Source organism: Triticum aestivum, chromosome 5A, assembly GCF_018294505.1.
Source record: "Triticum aestivum cultivar Chinese Spring chromosome 5A, IWGSC CS RefSeq v2.1, whole genome shotgun sequence".
NCBI lineage: Eukaryota > Viridiplantae > Streptophyta > Magnoliopsida > Poales > Poaceae > Triticum > Triticum aestivum.
Genome location: NC_057806.1, coordinates 564,889,139 through 564,905,513, shown reverse-complemented (window position 1 = coordinate 564,905,513; position 16,375 = coordinate 564,889,139).

Genomic DNA, 16,375 nt, shown 5'->3' with positions numbered 1-16,375 from the left:
TCCTTCTGTACGATGTTGAAAGCCGATAATTTTCAATACTACTCCCTCCGGTCCTTTTTACTCTGCACATTGGTTTTGCCGAAAGTCAAACTTTGCTAAGTTTGACCAAATTTATATTAAAAATTATTCGTATCTATAATATCTAATAAATACAATATGAAAATATATTTCAAGATGAATCTAATGATATTGTTGTTGTTATGTGAATGTTTATAATTTTTTATATAAATTTGGTCAAAGTTGGATGAGATTGACTTCTGACAAACCTAATATGCAGAGTAAAAAGGACCGGAGGGAGTATTAAGGATCAAATTTCGATGTGACCAGGCATTTTGTTGTTTGGTGCTTTGTTATTTCCGACTGCTTAATGCAAAAGCAAAGCATGCTTTTGCATTAACTGTTATTATGCAAGTACCACTCCTCCCTCACATCTATCAATTCTAGTTACTTATAATGCTTCTTTCATGGATGAGGGCATTTGTTCTACTTTTTGGTTTAATTGTTGACAATGTATGTTCTCAACGAGTTGAGGTCCTCTGCGGTACTGTACGGTGTTGTAGTGTGATTAATATGTAGGGCCGGATCCACATGGCAGTGACTGTACTGTACCGTAAAATACTGCAGAGGATGCTAACCCGTTCTTGACCTAATAACCCAATCTTATGATAACGGCATATTCAAGTTGATATGTACATCGACCCACCTCCATACAACTATCTCTACCCATTAAATACTTGTTGGTCAATGCATCGTGGAATAAGTTTCCGCTGACTCTATTCCCAGCCCAGCTGCATCCTTGACGATATCGTTAAGGATTTCGTGGGGAGATTGTGTGACATCCTAACTTAATAGGAATGATAGACTACTCGTATCAATAAGGTGCATCTTTTTTCGGAAGATCATCCAAACCTCAAAGTTAAGCGTGTTTAGTTTGGAGTAGTTTGAGTATTGTGACCAACTGAGAACTTGATTTCATGTGCGCATGAGTGAGCACAAAGTGCGCGGAGAGACTAGTGTTGATCTGTAGGGCAGTTTAGATCTCGCTAGGCATAACGATCGGTAACCAATAGCTATGGCCTGGGCGTTACAATTGGTTTTAGAGCCGATCCTCCTGGTTACACGGGTGTGTGCGGGACAGGTGTGTGGGCATGTGGCGCATGATGTGTGTGGCAGTGCACGCGCCAAGCTTTGTGTGGAGGAAGCTCGTAGCAGTGCACGCGCCAAGCTTCGTGAGCATAGTCCACTTGCTTTTGATAACTATATACGATGGCTTCTTGAAAATACTCAAGTTGAGATATGCCCGTCGGCATATAATGAGGATATTCTTGAAGAACCCGTAAACTTTGAGGATCTATCAAAGGGGAAGTACAACAGAGATGTCAGGGTAGGGCACGGAGTCCCTGCTGTTCCGGTGATTAACTATGTGGTAAAGTGTTTCTTCTTTACTTTCCCGTTGGCCGTATTACACATGTTTGAATGACTAACGTGTTCATTCTTTATCATCCGCAGCGCACCGAGATCAAGAAAGCAGCTGATGAGAGCCAGTCTATTCTGGAGGAAACACCGGTTGGAAAAGGCAATGATGATGGTTCACTACAAGCATTTCTCAAGGTACATATCGCATTTACTATGAGAGCCAGTCTATGTTGAGGAGTCTGATATCGTATACACTTGTTCATGTTACAGCGTCAGGCCAAGAAGTTAAGGCGGTTATCGAATCTTCTCGGTTGCCGTGATCCCGAATTTGATGAACCATCTGCCTCTAGGTCTGGTACACCATCAAACCCCTCATCTCACCATCAGAGGGACGATGTGAGTTCCTCACATGCTTATCTGGATGATGAGGGTGGGGTCACCCAAGAGGTATGACTAATTCTTTAGATGTGATTCTCACTTGATTATGATGTCGGTCTTCACCATATTGTTTGATTGTGTGATAGGGCGATGAGCTTGATGATGACATGACTTTGGCGGACGCTCAACTTCGGTCGCCATATGTGTTCAAGCTTAGGCAGCCCAGACGCTGGTACTCGCCCAACAACTTTGACAACAGGGGCAACCCAAAGGTGGTCGTAGGGACCTCGCAGATGGCTAGCTTGGATCATGAGGCGGAGGCGGAGGAGAAAGTGCAGGAAGAGGAGGCTTGTCCACCCATGAAGAAGAAGATTGCCTGCAGGCGTGGCACCAGGAACACGTGCGGAAGGCATTAGTGCTTGTGTTTGTTAGTGCTCTTGTAGCCATTTCATTAGGTTGATGAACTTGTGACGTTATGATATATGTTGGTGAACTATTACTAGTGTGGTATTTGTGTTTGCGAACTAGTAGTATTGTTGAATTGTCCTAAATGATGTGATGTTCAAGTTATTAGTTGTCTTTGTTCAGTATGTGCAATTTACAGTAATTTAGCGATGTTCAAGCAAGTTATGTGAGTGCTGCATGAGGCCAAAATGGCATCTGTTTCTGTAGTTTGGCAGTTAACAGCATTGCAGCGCCCAACACCCAAGCGCTGCACTGTACTGTGCAGCGCCCAATGCTTAGACGCCGCACCATACAGTGCAGCGCCCGTCTCGTAGGCGATGCTCAACTGGCCATGGCTATCCAGAGAGCCACAGAAGGCTTGCAGCACTGACCGTCCACGAAAAATACCAAGTCAGAGTGCAGCGCCCAACTGCAAGGAGCTGCACTGTACTTTGTGACGCCTATCCCTTGGGCGCTGCACTGTACTGGAAAAACTGAGTTTACAACACGTTCATTTCACCGGAACATCATAATACTTACAATGACTGCAGCATCACAGCAATTTGAACAAACACAAATTTTATGCCGATGAGTTCATAACTTAAGACAATTCAAACATTACTACGACATGGTTCACGACACATTCATTACAAATGACAAATGGCAGCTTGCCCTAGAAGATAGTTCACCAACATCTCACATGCCCTCACAAGTTCACGACACATTCATTAGAAGATAGTTGACGACGAGTGCACCAGGGCGAAGTCCCTACTGAGTAGAGCGAGGCCATTTCCCCTTCTTGTCACGTGTCGAGTCCTCCTCTTGCGCTTCGTGAGCCTTTGCAAGCTTTCTTGCCCTCTCCTCCTCACGAGCAAGTTTCGCTTGGCGTGCCCTCTCCTCCTCTCGTTTCTTCCGCTCCATCCTCTCCTTCTGACGACGCTCTTCCTCCAAGGCTCTTTGAAACGATTCTTCGAACCGCTGTTGCCGCCTAAGACAATCTTGGTATTGGTCCTTTTTGACATCTTCTGGCACTTTAAGATCTATCCACGTGAAGTACTTGCATAGAGGAGACGGTGACTGCATACAACATTTTTGTTAGTGTTGACACACATTGGAGAGTAACATTTTACTTCTCGATCTTACCGGTGGTTGGTCATAGGCGTTAGTTGGAAGTGCATGATCATAAGCATAGTTCGGGCATACAAAATATCTCCGCCCTTCCATCCATGATTTCTTTCGGTCGGTGGACACCTTCACCTTGCAAACATCTCCACACCAACATGGCGGGATATTGACATCTTTCTCCTTCACCTTGTCCAAAGATGCGTCCTCCCACTTGTTCGGCATGTCTTCTTGGTTAGCACATGGTGGCCTCGTCATGGAACCGGATGAAGCCATGCCTACAAAACTGAGAATTCTTGGTTAACCCTAACCCCCACTTAACAATAACCACAACCCTAATCATAGCATAACCCTAACACCAACATCAAACACACATAACCCTAACCCTAGCATACTATGAAAGCCTAACCATACCAAATTAGCAAAGAAACATAACATGATTCAACACAAATTTCCAAATCCAAGCCAAAACTAGGGTTTCCCCAAAGTAGCAAGATTTGAGCAAATGTGACAATTCCTATGGATGAAAACGAGGGGATCGGAGGAGAATACCTTAAGGGAGGGGTTGGCTTCAAAATCAACGGTCAAGGACTCCGGATCTGAGAAGGATTTAAGAGGGGGAGAGAGGAGGGCAGAGGGGAGGCACTGAGCTTCGGGTTTGTGTGGGGTGGGGATGGGTGGGAGGGGGTGAGTGCAGCCTAATAGATGTCCAGACGTGCAGCGCCTATGGGCAAGGCGCCACACTACACAGTGCAGCGCCTTTCCCTAGGGCGCTGCACACCTGGACATGCCAGTCCAGAGAGCAACAGAGCCGTTCCAGTAGCTTTTAGACCCGGAAAATTGCTAAGTCAGCATGCAGCACCTATGGCCAAGGCGCTGCACTGTACTGTGCAGCGCCTAATGTCAGGGCGTTGCACAGTATAGTGCAGGGCCTATCCCTCAGGCGTTGAACACTGACTTAGCAATTTTTCGGGTGCAAAAGATACTAGAACGGTTCTGTTGCTCTCTGGAATGGCATGTCCAGGTGTGGAGCGCCCAAGGGCAAGGCGCTGCGCTGTGTAGTGTGGCGCCTTGCCCTTAGGCGCTGCACAGCTGGACATGCCAGTCTAGAGAGCAATAGAACTGTTCCAGTAGCTCGTGCACCCAAAAAATTGCTAAGTCCGCGTGCAGCGCCTAACTGCTAGGCGCTGCACTGTACTATGCAGCGCCTGCCCCTTAGGCGTTGCACACTGACTTAGCAATTTTTCGGGTGCAAAAGCTACTGGAAAGGTTATGTTGCTCTCTGGACTAGCATGTCCAGCTGTGCAGCGCCTAAGGGCAAGGCGCTGCACTGTGTAGTGTGGCGCCGTTGCCTTAGGCGCTGCACTGTCTGCCGTTTTCAAATCCCAAGTGCTTTTTATGTTTTGTGATTCACATAGATGGCACATATATCATATCATAATCACATGTAGTAGTCCAAAACACAGAAAGAAGACATAGCACATATATGTGACGTCCCGAGACCGATGTGCCAGGTGTCTTCGAGTTATTTGTTGTTGTTGCTTTGTCATTTGCTTGCGTGACGCATCTTGTCATGTCATCATGTGCATTGCATCATCATGTTTTCAAAACTTGCATTCGCCCGAGTTCTTCCAGTTCCTTCCGTTGTCCGTTCTGAGCCTAGACACACTTGCACGCGCCCGTGGAATGTTCGAAATAGTATTTTATAAGTGGCCGGAAAATGTTCTCGGAATGGGTTGAAAGTTGGCATGCGGTCTTATTATAGTGTAGGTAGGCCGCTTGCCAAGTTTCATCGCATTTGGAGTCCGTTTGATAGCCCAACAGATAACTATAGCGGCAGTATAGTCGGTCAAATCGTCGGACGTTTTCGGTCTCCGGAAACGGATGCCGGGTTGCATTCCTCCTCTCCTCAGCCCAACCACACACTTAACCTCGTTCGCCTAACCCCCCCTCTCTACACAGTGCTTCGACTCCTCATGCGCGTCCGGCAGTTGTCCCGAACCCGACCCGGGCAGTCGTCACCGTTGGGTCCGGATCATCCCCAAATGTCTACAAAACATCACCGTTTTCTTATTTGGACTCCTCTTAACCTTTTATTCTCGGTCGTCCATTAATGATCGGAGGGTTCCGTTAGCCCCTAACCTAACCCACCAGCGTATATAATGGGCAACCCTAGGAATTAGGGATCCTGTCCCATCCTAACATCCATCCAATCCATCCCCGCCGCCACTCTCTTTGTTTTCAGCGCCCAACCAACCACCAAGCCCAAGCCGATCCAATCCATCCCCGACCAACCTCACCGGCCTCTGCTCGATCCACCCCTACAGCCTGGAGTCGTCCTCGATCCAGATTGAGGCGAGCCGTCCCCGAGCTCCCGTGCCTCCCCTTCGTCCTCCCCGAAGACCAACAGAGCCGAGTCCTCGCAGACGCCTTCGTCCGTGCACTCCCACGTCGCCAAGACCCCGACCAGCCGAGTTGAAGCTCTCCTGCGCCGGCCACTCAGGTCACGTCCCTGCCCGTGCCCTCGTCCTCTCTTTTCTCCTATTCTCTCGCTGATCTCTGTCTCTCCTTCTCGTGGCCATAGAAGCATCAGGGCAGTGCCCGAGAAGCAGCGCTGGCCACCTTGTGCACCCGACCAGCAGGCCCTAGTGCTGCACCTCCCCTCCGTCCTCCATGACCCAGACGGCCGGTCAGTGTCGCCCATCTCACTCCGCCTCGCCGCGCCCATCCCTTGCGTCCCCTTCGAGTCCAGCCATGGAAGCCGCCACCGTGTGGAGCTCCAAGTCCGCTGGCCTGCCTCCACTTTGATCCGGTAGGGAACGGAAACCCGGCGACCTCCCGCGACCTGATCCGGCCTCCCAGACGCCCTGCACCCTCGGGCCACCGCAGGACCTCCTTCCCCCACGCCAAGTTCGCCGGCGTCGCCAGCCTCTACATCCCCTACTCCAGATCGTGCGAGTGAGGGGGCCGCACGCGTTGACCAGCGCATGGGCCGCGTCCATGCGAGCCAGCCCAGCAACCGTATCCCGCAGCAAGGCCCATCCATGCCAAGCCCACCTCCCGATCCGGCCAGCAAGGCCTCTCCGCAAACTGGGCCTGGCCCATGGGTGAGGCACACCCCGGCGCCCTTGTTGATATCCTCCTGTTGGGCCAGTTCTTATTTCGGCCCGTAATGTTTTTTTTCAGATCTGGTGATTTTGTCTTTATTCCAGAGACAACAGGTTTTGCAGAAAACCCCCTAGACTTCATGCATCTAATAACTAATTAACCGTGCATCGGATCTAAATAAATTATATATGAAACTTGCTTAGAATTTTGTCTAGTTTCATAATTTGCAACTTTCATCTATGTCTAAAATGTTTAAAAATGATGTTTGCATATACTTTGCCATATTGCCATGTAAAATGCTTTAATTCATAATTTAATAACCGTAGCTCGGTTTTAAATAATCTTTATATGTAAATGGGGTAGAAAAATGCCTAGTTTAACATGGTGTACTTGTTTTCCATGTTTAACAACCCTAAAATTGTGACTAGGGCAGAACAGTACCAAATCTATAATATGCATATGGGGATTTACCGGAATTGTTGTTTGTTGCTTCCGGCCTCAGTTAAACTTGATTAGATAGGTAGTTTTATTTTGCTTCACCCTCTTGCCATGTTTAACAACATTTAATATTATTGGGTACATAAACGAGATCAAACTAAATAAGTCATGTGGCGTTTTCTTGTAGTTTTGCTTGTGCACTTTGCCATGTCATGCCCTCTTTAAACCGGACATGCATCATACTTGGTTGTGCATCGTGCCATGCTTATGTGATGTTTGTTTACTATGTTGTTTGCTTCTTTCCGGGTTGCTTCTCGCGTTAGCTTCGGTTTCGTTCTGGAGTTGTGAGGATCCGTTCGACTACGCCCGTTTGTCTTCTTCATGGACTCGTTCTTCTTCCTTGCGGGATTTCAGGCAAGATGACCATACCCTCGAAATCACTTCTATCTTTGCTTGCTAGATGCTCGCTCTTTTGCTATGCCTATGTTGCGATACCTACCACTTGTTTATTCATGCCTCCCATATTGTTGAACCAAGCCTCTAATCCACATTGTCCTAGCAAACTGTTGTTTGGCTATGTTACCGCTTTGCTCAGCCCCTTTTATAGCGTTGTTAGTTGCAGGTGAAGATGAAGTTTGTTCCTTGTTGGAACATGGAGATGTTGTTCCTTGTTGGAACATGTTTACTTGTTGGGATATCACAATATCTCTTATTTAATTAATGCATCTATATACTTGGTAAATGGTGGAAGGCTCGGCCTTATGCCTGGTGTTTTGTTCCACTCTTGCCGCCCTAGTTTCCGTCATATCGGTGTTATGTTCCCGGATTTTGCGTTCCTTACGCGGTTGGGTTATAATGGGAACCCCTTGACAGTTCGCCTTGAATAAAACTCCTCCAGCGAGGCCCAACATTGGTTTTACCATTCGCCACCTAGCCTTTCTTTCCCTTGGGTTCTGCAGACTCAAGGGTCATCTTTATTTAAACCCCCAGGCCAGTGCTCCTCTGAGTGTTGGAACAACATGTCAGCTGCCGGTGGCCACCAGGGGCAACTCTGGGCTGGCCTACCGGAACCTTGGACAATCCGGTGTGCCCTGAGAAAGAGATATGTGCAGCTCCTATCGGGATTTGTCGGCACATTCGGGTGGCTTTGCTGGTCTTGTTTTACCATTGTCGAAATGTCTTGTAACCGGGATTCCGAGTCTGATCGGGTCTTCCCGCTAGAAGTAATATCCTTCGTTGACCGTGAGAGCTTGTGATGGGCTAAGTTGGGGCACCCCTGCAGGATTTTGAACTTTTGAAAGCCGTGCCCGCGGTTATGGGCAGATGGGAATTTGTTAATGTCCGGTTGTAGAAAACCTAAAGATTATCTTAATTAAAATACATCAACCGTGTGTGTAACCGTGATGGTCTCTTCTCGGCGGAGTCCGGGAAGTGAACACGGTGTTGGAGTAATGTTTGACGTAGGTTGTTCTAGGATCACTTCTTGATCATAGTTGTTCGACCGTGCCTTTGCTCTCTCTTCTCGCTCTCATTTGCGTACGTTTAGCCACCATATATGCTAGTCGCTTGCCGCAACTCCACCTAATACCTTTGCCTTACCTATAAGCTTAAATAGTCTTGATCACGAGGGTGTGAGATTGCTGAGTCCCCGTGACTCACAGATACTTCCAAAACCAGTTTGCAGGTGCCGTTGAACCGTGCTGTTGATGCAACCAAGCTCAAGGAGGAGCTTGATGAAGATCTTGTCCTTTGTGTTGTTTCGTTCTAGCTGATCAGTAGTGGAGCCCAGTCGGGACGATCGGGGATCTGTGTAGCATTTGGGGTAGTCTTCTTTTATTTTGGTTCCGTAGTCAGACCTTGATTGTATCTGGATGTTGTAATGCTTTATTCATGTAATTGTGTGAAGTGGCGATTGTAAGCCAACTATGCTCTTTCCCTTATGTACTACATGGGTTGTGTGAAGATTAATTACCTCACTTGCGACATTGCTTTCAATGCGGTTATGCCTCTAAGTCGTGCTTCGACACATGGGAGATATAGCCGCATCGAGGGCGTTACAAGTTGGTATCAGAGCCTTCCCCGACCTTAGGAGCCCCCTGCTTGATCGAATTGTTGGTGTTATTGAGTCTAGAAATGTTTTGAGTCATTTAGGATTATATATATCGGAGAGTTAGGAATTCTTTTTACTCTTCCCAGTCCCTTCGTCGCTCTGGTGAGGCATCCTGACGTAGAGTTTTGACTCTTCTCTTCTCAAATTTCACTAAAAAATTTAGGATCATGCGGGTATCTTGGAATCGTTCTGATGGTCTTGTGACGAGAACATTGTTCTTGGTGCCTCCTGACATTTAGGGGTTGTGGCAGTGTCCCGGGGAGTTGATCTCCGAGGTGTTGTCGTCACAATTTTATCGTTGCAGTTCTGGAATACCTGAGTTTAGTTTCGCCGACATCGAAAATCTCTTTTATGCAGTTGTTGGTGAGATAACCTGGACGCCACCTAGTACTGGGGCGGTAGTTCGGGAGTATTGCCATAACTCGTATAACGGATGCTTTTCGAAGGTTGAGGTAGACAATTTCCGAAGGTTTCTTGGTTATGTGTTGAAGGATGGATACAACTGGATGTAGGATTTGCTAGTTTTGGGTGAGATATTATGCTTCCCCTGTATCCCCAACACCTGATTGCATAACCGGAAAATTTCGGGAGTTTATAAGTGGGAATTCAAGTAGCTCTTAGGATTTCTTTCCCACAGATGTATGATTTGAAATTGGGGTTCGACGTCTAGTGGTCCGCCTATCCACGGTTGGTTTTACAGTGGTCTCGTTGTGTCTTAAAGAGTCCTTGGCTATGCCGACTCAACGATGCTTCATATGTCATGTGCACTGCCTTGTACATGATGGTGCTGTACGATCGAGCCCGTGTAGGCCCCACCACGAAAACTTCGGACGAAATGTCTATCATATGTTTGTTCCGGCTTATTCTGCAAACCAATCCTTTGTTTTGTTTTGAGTTGTAGTATTCGAGATGCTTCGAAGTCAAATGTTGATTCCACACCTGTCCTAAGTGGTGTTCTCACATTTCTATGTGAATACTAATCCTTCATGACAATCGAGATTGTCATGTTAATTCTTTTTCAACCGGTGTGTTTTCTCTTCAAGTGGATCCGATCATTTCAACATCCGCAAGATCGATTATCAGTTCTTCTCAGCGGTGCTCATTTTATCTGTCCCAAGCTGCCTTTGTTTTCCCGCCCACCCACCCTTGTTTTTCTTCGAGGACTCAAATTTCTTAATCAAGTATCATATCATTGATGAGAAGTCGATATGACCATTTTGCATCATGCTTTTATATCGATATTTATTGCATTATGGGCTGTTATTTCACATTATGTCACAATACTTATGGCTATTCTTTCTTATTTTACATGGTTTACATAAAGAGGGAGAATGCCGGCAGCTGGAATTCTGGGGCTGGAAAAGGAGCAAATATTAGAGACCTATTCTGTGCAACTCCAAAAGTCCTGAAACTCCACGGAATATCTTAAAATAAATAAAGAAAAATCCTCACCAAAGATGAAGTCCAGGGGGCCCACACCCTGCTCACGAGGGTGGGGGGCATGCCCCCCTACCAGGGCGCGCCCCCCTACCTCGTGGGCCCCCTGGTGGGTCTCCGACGTCCTTCTTCTCCTATATGAAGTCTTTCGATGAGGAAAAAAATAGGAAGCAACCTTTCGGGACGAGACTCCGCCGCCACGAGGCGGAAACGAGGCGGAACCAATCTAGAGCTCCGGCAGAGCTGTTCTGCCGGGGAAACTTCCCTCCGGGAGGGGGAAATCATCATCATCGTCATCACCAACGCTCCTCTCATCGGGAGAGGGCAATCTGCATCAACATCTTCACCAGCACCATCTCATCTCCAAACCCTAGCTCATCTCTTGTATCCAATTCTTGTCTCAAGGTACGGGATTGGTGCTAGTAGGTTGCTAGTAGTGTTGATTACTCCTTGTAGTTGATGCTAGTTGGTTTATTTGGTGGAAGATCATATGTTCAGATCCTTTATGCATATTATTACCCCTCTGATTATGAACATGAATATTCTTTGTGAGTAATTATGTTTGTTCCCGAGGACAAGGGAGAAGTCTTGCTATTAGTAGTCATGTGAATTTGGTATTCGTTTGATATTTTGATAAGATGTATGTTGTCTAGCCTCTAGTGGTGTTATGTGAACGTCGACTACATAACACTTCACCATTATTTGGGCCTAGAGGAAGGCATTGGGAAGTAATAAGTAGATGATGGGTTGCTAGAGTGACAGAAGCTTAAACCCTAGTTTATGCGTTGCTTCGTAAGGGGATGATTTGGATCCATATGTTTCATGCTATGGTTAGGTTTACCTTAATACTTTTGTTGTAGTTGCGGATGCTTGCAATAAAGGTTAATCATAAGTGGGATGCTTGTTCAAGTAAGAACAGTACCCAAGCACCGGTCCACCCACATACCAAATTATCAAAGTATCGAACGCGAATCATATGAACGTGATGAAACCTAGCTTGACGATATTCCCATGTGTCCTCGGGAGCGCTTTTCCTATTATGAGAATTTATTCCGGCTTGTCCTTTGCTACAAAAAGGATTGGGCCAACTTGCTGCACCTTATTTACTTTTGTTACTTGTTGCTCGTTACAATTTACCTTATTACAAAACTATCTGTTACCACTTATTTCAGTACTTGCAGAGAATACCTTGCTGAAAACCGCTTATCATTTCCTTCCACTCCTCGTTGGGTTCGACACTCTTACTTATCGAAAGGACTACGATAGATCCCCTATACTTGTGGGTCATCAAGACTCTTTTCTGGCGCCGTTGCCGGGGAGTGTAGCGCTTCTGGTAGGTGGAATTTGGTAAGGAAAAATTTATATAGTGTGCTGAAATTTACTGTCACTTGTTACTATGGAAAGTAATTCTTTGAGGGTCTTGTTCGGGGTATCTTCACCCCGTCCAATAGAGCAAAGAGTTGCTCCTCAACCTACTGAACATATTGAAAATGAAAATCCTTTTATATTTCCTTCGGGTATAATGGAAAAACTGCTCGCTAATCCTTTTACAGGAGATGGAACAAAGCATGCTGATGAGCACTTATTATATGTGGATGAAGTTTGTGGATTATTTAAGCTTGCAGGTGTATCTGATGATGTTGCTAAGAAGAAGGTCTTTCCTTTATCTTTGAAGGAAGATGCATTGATATGGTATAGGCTATGTGATACGAGATCGTGGGACTATAAAAGATTGAAATTGGAATTTCATCAAAAGTATTACCCTATGCATCTTGTTCATCGTGATCGCAATTATATATATAATTTCTGGCCTCGCGAAGGAGAAAGCATCGCTCAAGCTTGGGGAGGCTTAAATCAATGTTATATTCATGCCCCAATCATGAGCTCTCAAGAGAAATAATTATGCAAAGTTTTTATGCTCGGCTTTCTGAAAACAATCGCACCATGCTCGATACTTCTTGTGTTGTCTCTTTTATGATGAAGACTATTGAATTCAGATGGAATTTATTGGATAGAATTAAACGCAACTCTGAAGATTGGGACCTCGATGAAGGTTAGGAGTCAGGTATGACACCTAAGTTTGATTGTGTTAAATCTTTTATGGGTACCGATATTTTCCATAATTTTAGCACTAAATATGGACTTGACTCTGAGATAGTAGCTTCTTTCTGTGAATCTTTTGCTAATTATGTTGATCTCCCTAAGGAGAAGTGGTTTAAATATCATCCACCCATAGAAGTTAAAGTAGCTGCACCTATTAAATTTGAAGAAAAGACGGTCACTTATAATGATCCTATTGTTCCTACTTCTTATGTTGAGAAACCACCTTTCCCTGTTAGAGTAAAGGATCATGCTAAAGCTTCAACTGTTGTTCATAAAAGCAATATTAGAACTTATACACCTCCTGAGCAAGTTAAAGTAGAACCTAATATTGCTATTGTTAAAGATCTCTTGTCTGATAATATTGATGGGCATGTTATTCAGTTCGATGGTGAAACTGCTAGAATTGCTAAACCGTGTGATAAAGATAAACATAGACCTATGGTAGGCGTGCCTGTTATTTCTGTTAAAATAGGAGATCATTGTAATCATGGCTTATGTGACATGGGTGCTAGTGCTAGTGTTATACCTCATGACTTATACAAAGAAATTAAGAATGAAATTGCACCTGCTGAGTTAGAAGATATTGATGTCAGAATTAAACTTGCCACTAGAGATACTATTGCACCAATTGGAATTGTTAGAGATGTTGAAGTCTTGTGTGGGAAAACTAAATATCCTGCTGATTTTCTTGTTCTTACTTCCCCACAAGATAGCTTTTGCCCTATTATATTTGGTAGACCCTTCTTGAACACCGTTAATGTTAAGATAGATTGTGAAAAGAATGTTGTTACTGTTGGCTTGGATGATATGATTCACGAGTTTAATTTCTGTAAATTTAGTAAACAACATCGTGAGGAAGAATTACCAAGTAAGGATGAAATTATTGGTCTTGCTTCTATTGTTGTACCTCCTAGTGATCCTTTAGAACACTATTTGCTAGACCATCAAAATGATATGTTCATGAATGAAAGAAGGGAAATAGATGAAGTATTCTTTAAATGGGAACCTATTCTGCAACACAACTTGCCTGTTGAAATTTTAGGAGATCCTCCTCCACCCAAGGGTGATCCCGTGTCTGAGCTTAAACCGTTGCCTGATAATCTTAAATATGCTTATCTTGATGAAAAGAAGATATATCTTGTTATTATTAGTGCTAACCTTTCAGAGCATGAAGAAGAAAGATTATTGAAAACTTTGAAGAAGCACCGTGCTGCTATTGGATATACTCTTGATGATCTTAAGGGCATTAGTCCCACTCTATGTCAACATAAAATAAATTTGGAAGCAGATGCCAAACCAGTTCGTGATCCTCAACGGTGTCTAAATCCTAAAATGAAAGAAGTGGTAAGAAAAGAAATACTCAAGTTTCTGGAGGCAGGTATAATTTATCCCGTTGCTCATAGTGAGTGGGTAAGTCCTGTCCATTGTGTCCCTAAGAAGGGAGGTATTACTGTTGTCCCTAATGATAAAGATGAATTGATCCCACAAAGAATTATCACAGGTTATAGGATGGTAATTGATTTCCGCAAATTAAATAAAGCTACTAAGAAAGATCATTACCATTTACCTTTTATTGATCAAATGCTAGAAAGATTATGCAAACATACAAACTATTGCTTTCTAGATGGTTATTCTGGTTTCTCTCAAATACCTGTGTCGGCTAGAGATCAATCAAAGACTACTTTTACATGCCCTTTTGGTACTTTTGCTTATAGACGTATGCCTTTTGGTCTATGTAATGCACCTGCTACCTTTCAAAGATGCATGATGGCTATATTCTCTGACTTTTGTGAAAAGATTTGTGAGGTTTTCATGGACGACTTTTCTGTCTATGGTTCCTCTTTTGATGATTGCTTGAGCAATCTTGATCGAGTGTTGCAGAGATGTGAAGAAACTAATCTTGTCTTGAATTGGGAAAAGTGCCACTTTATGGTCAATGAAGGTATTGTTTTGGGGCACAAAGTTTCCGAAAAAGGTATTGAAGTTGATAAAGCCAAAGTTGATGCTATTGAAAAGATGCCATGTCCCAAGGACATCAAAGGTATAATAAGTTTCCTTGGTCACGCCGGATTTTATAGGAGGTCCATTAAGGACTTCTCAAAAATTTCTCGGCCTCTGACTAATTTATTGCAAAAAGATATACCATTTGTCTTTGATGATGATTGTGTAGAAGCGTTTGAAATACTTAAGAAAGCATTAGTCTCTGCACCTATTGTTCAGCCACCTGATTGGAATTTACCCTTTGAAATTATGTGTGATGCTAGTGATTATGTTGTAGGTGTTGTTCTAGGGCAAAGAGTTGATAAGAAATTAAATGTTATCCATTATGCTAGTAAGACTCTAGACAATGCTTAAAGAAATTATGCTACTACTGAAAAAGAACTTTTAGCGGTTGTATTTGCTTGTGATAAGTTCAGACCTTATATTGTTGATTCTAAAGTAACTATTCACACTGATCATGCTGCTATTAAATACCTTATGGAAAAGAAAGATGCTAAACCTAGACTTATTAGATGGGTTCTCTTGCTACAAGAATTTGATTTGCATATTGTTGATAGAAAAGGAGCCGAGAACCCCGTGGCAGACAACCTGTCTAGGTTAGAAAATATTCTTGATGACCCACTACCTATTAATGATCACTTTCCTGATGAACAATTAAATCTTATAAGTACTTCTCGTAGTACTCCATGGTATGCTGATTATGCTAATTATATTGTTGCTAAGTTTATAACACCTAGTTTCACTTACCAGCAAAAGAAAAAGGTTTTCTATGACTTGAGACATTACTTTTGGGATGACCCATATCTTTATAAAGAAGGAGTAGATGGTGTTATTAGGCGTTGTGTACCTGAGCATGAATAGGAACAGATCCTACGCAAGTGTCATTCCGTGTCTTATGGAGGACACCACGCTGGAGATAGAACTGCACATAAGGTATTGCAATCTGGTTTTTATTGGCCTACTCTCTTCAAGGATGCACGTAAGTTTGTCTTGTCTTGTGATGAATGTCAAAGAATTGGTAATATTAGTAGACGTCAAGAAATGCCCATAAATTATTCTCTTGTAATTGAACCGTTTTATGTTTGGGGCTTTGATTATATGGGACCTTTTCCTGCCTCTAATGGATACACACATATTTTAGTTGCTGTTGATTACGTTACTAAGTGGGTATAATGTATTCCAACTAGTAGTGCTGATCATAACACTTCTATCAAAATGCTTAAGGAAGTTATTTTTCCGAGGTTTGGAGTCCCTAGATATTTAATGGCTGATGGTGGTTCACACTTTATTCATGGTGCTTTCTGTAAAATGCTTGCTAAATATGATGTTAATCATAGAATTGCATCTCCTTATCATCCACAGTCTAGTGGTCAAGTAGAATTGAGCAATAGAGAGCTCAAATTAATTTTGCAAAAGACTGTTAATAGGTCTAGAAAGAATTGGTCCAAGAAACTTGATGATGCATTATGGGCATATAGAACTGCATACAAAAATCCTATGGGTATGTCTCCATATAAAATGGTATATGGAAAAGCATGTCACTTACCTCTTGAACTAGAACATAAGGCATATTGGGCTATTAAAGAGCTCAACTATGATTTCAAACTTGCTGGTGAGAAGAGGTTATTTGATATTATCTCACTTGATAAATGGAGAACCAAAGCATATAAAAATGCCAAGTTATTTAAAGAAAAAGTTAAAAGATGGCATGACAAAAGGATACAAAAGCATGAGTTTAATGTAGGTGATTATGTATTGCTATACAACTCTCGTTTGAGATTTTTTGCAGGAAAACTTCTCTCTAAATGGGAAGGCCCC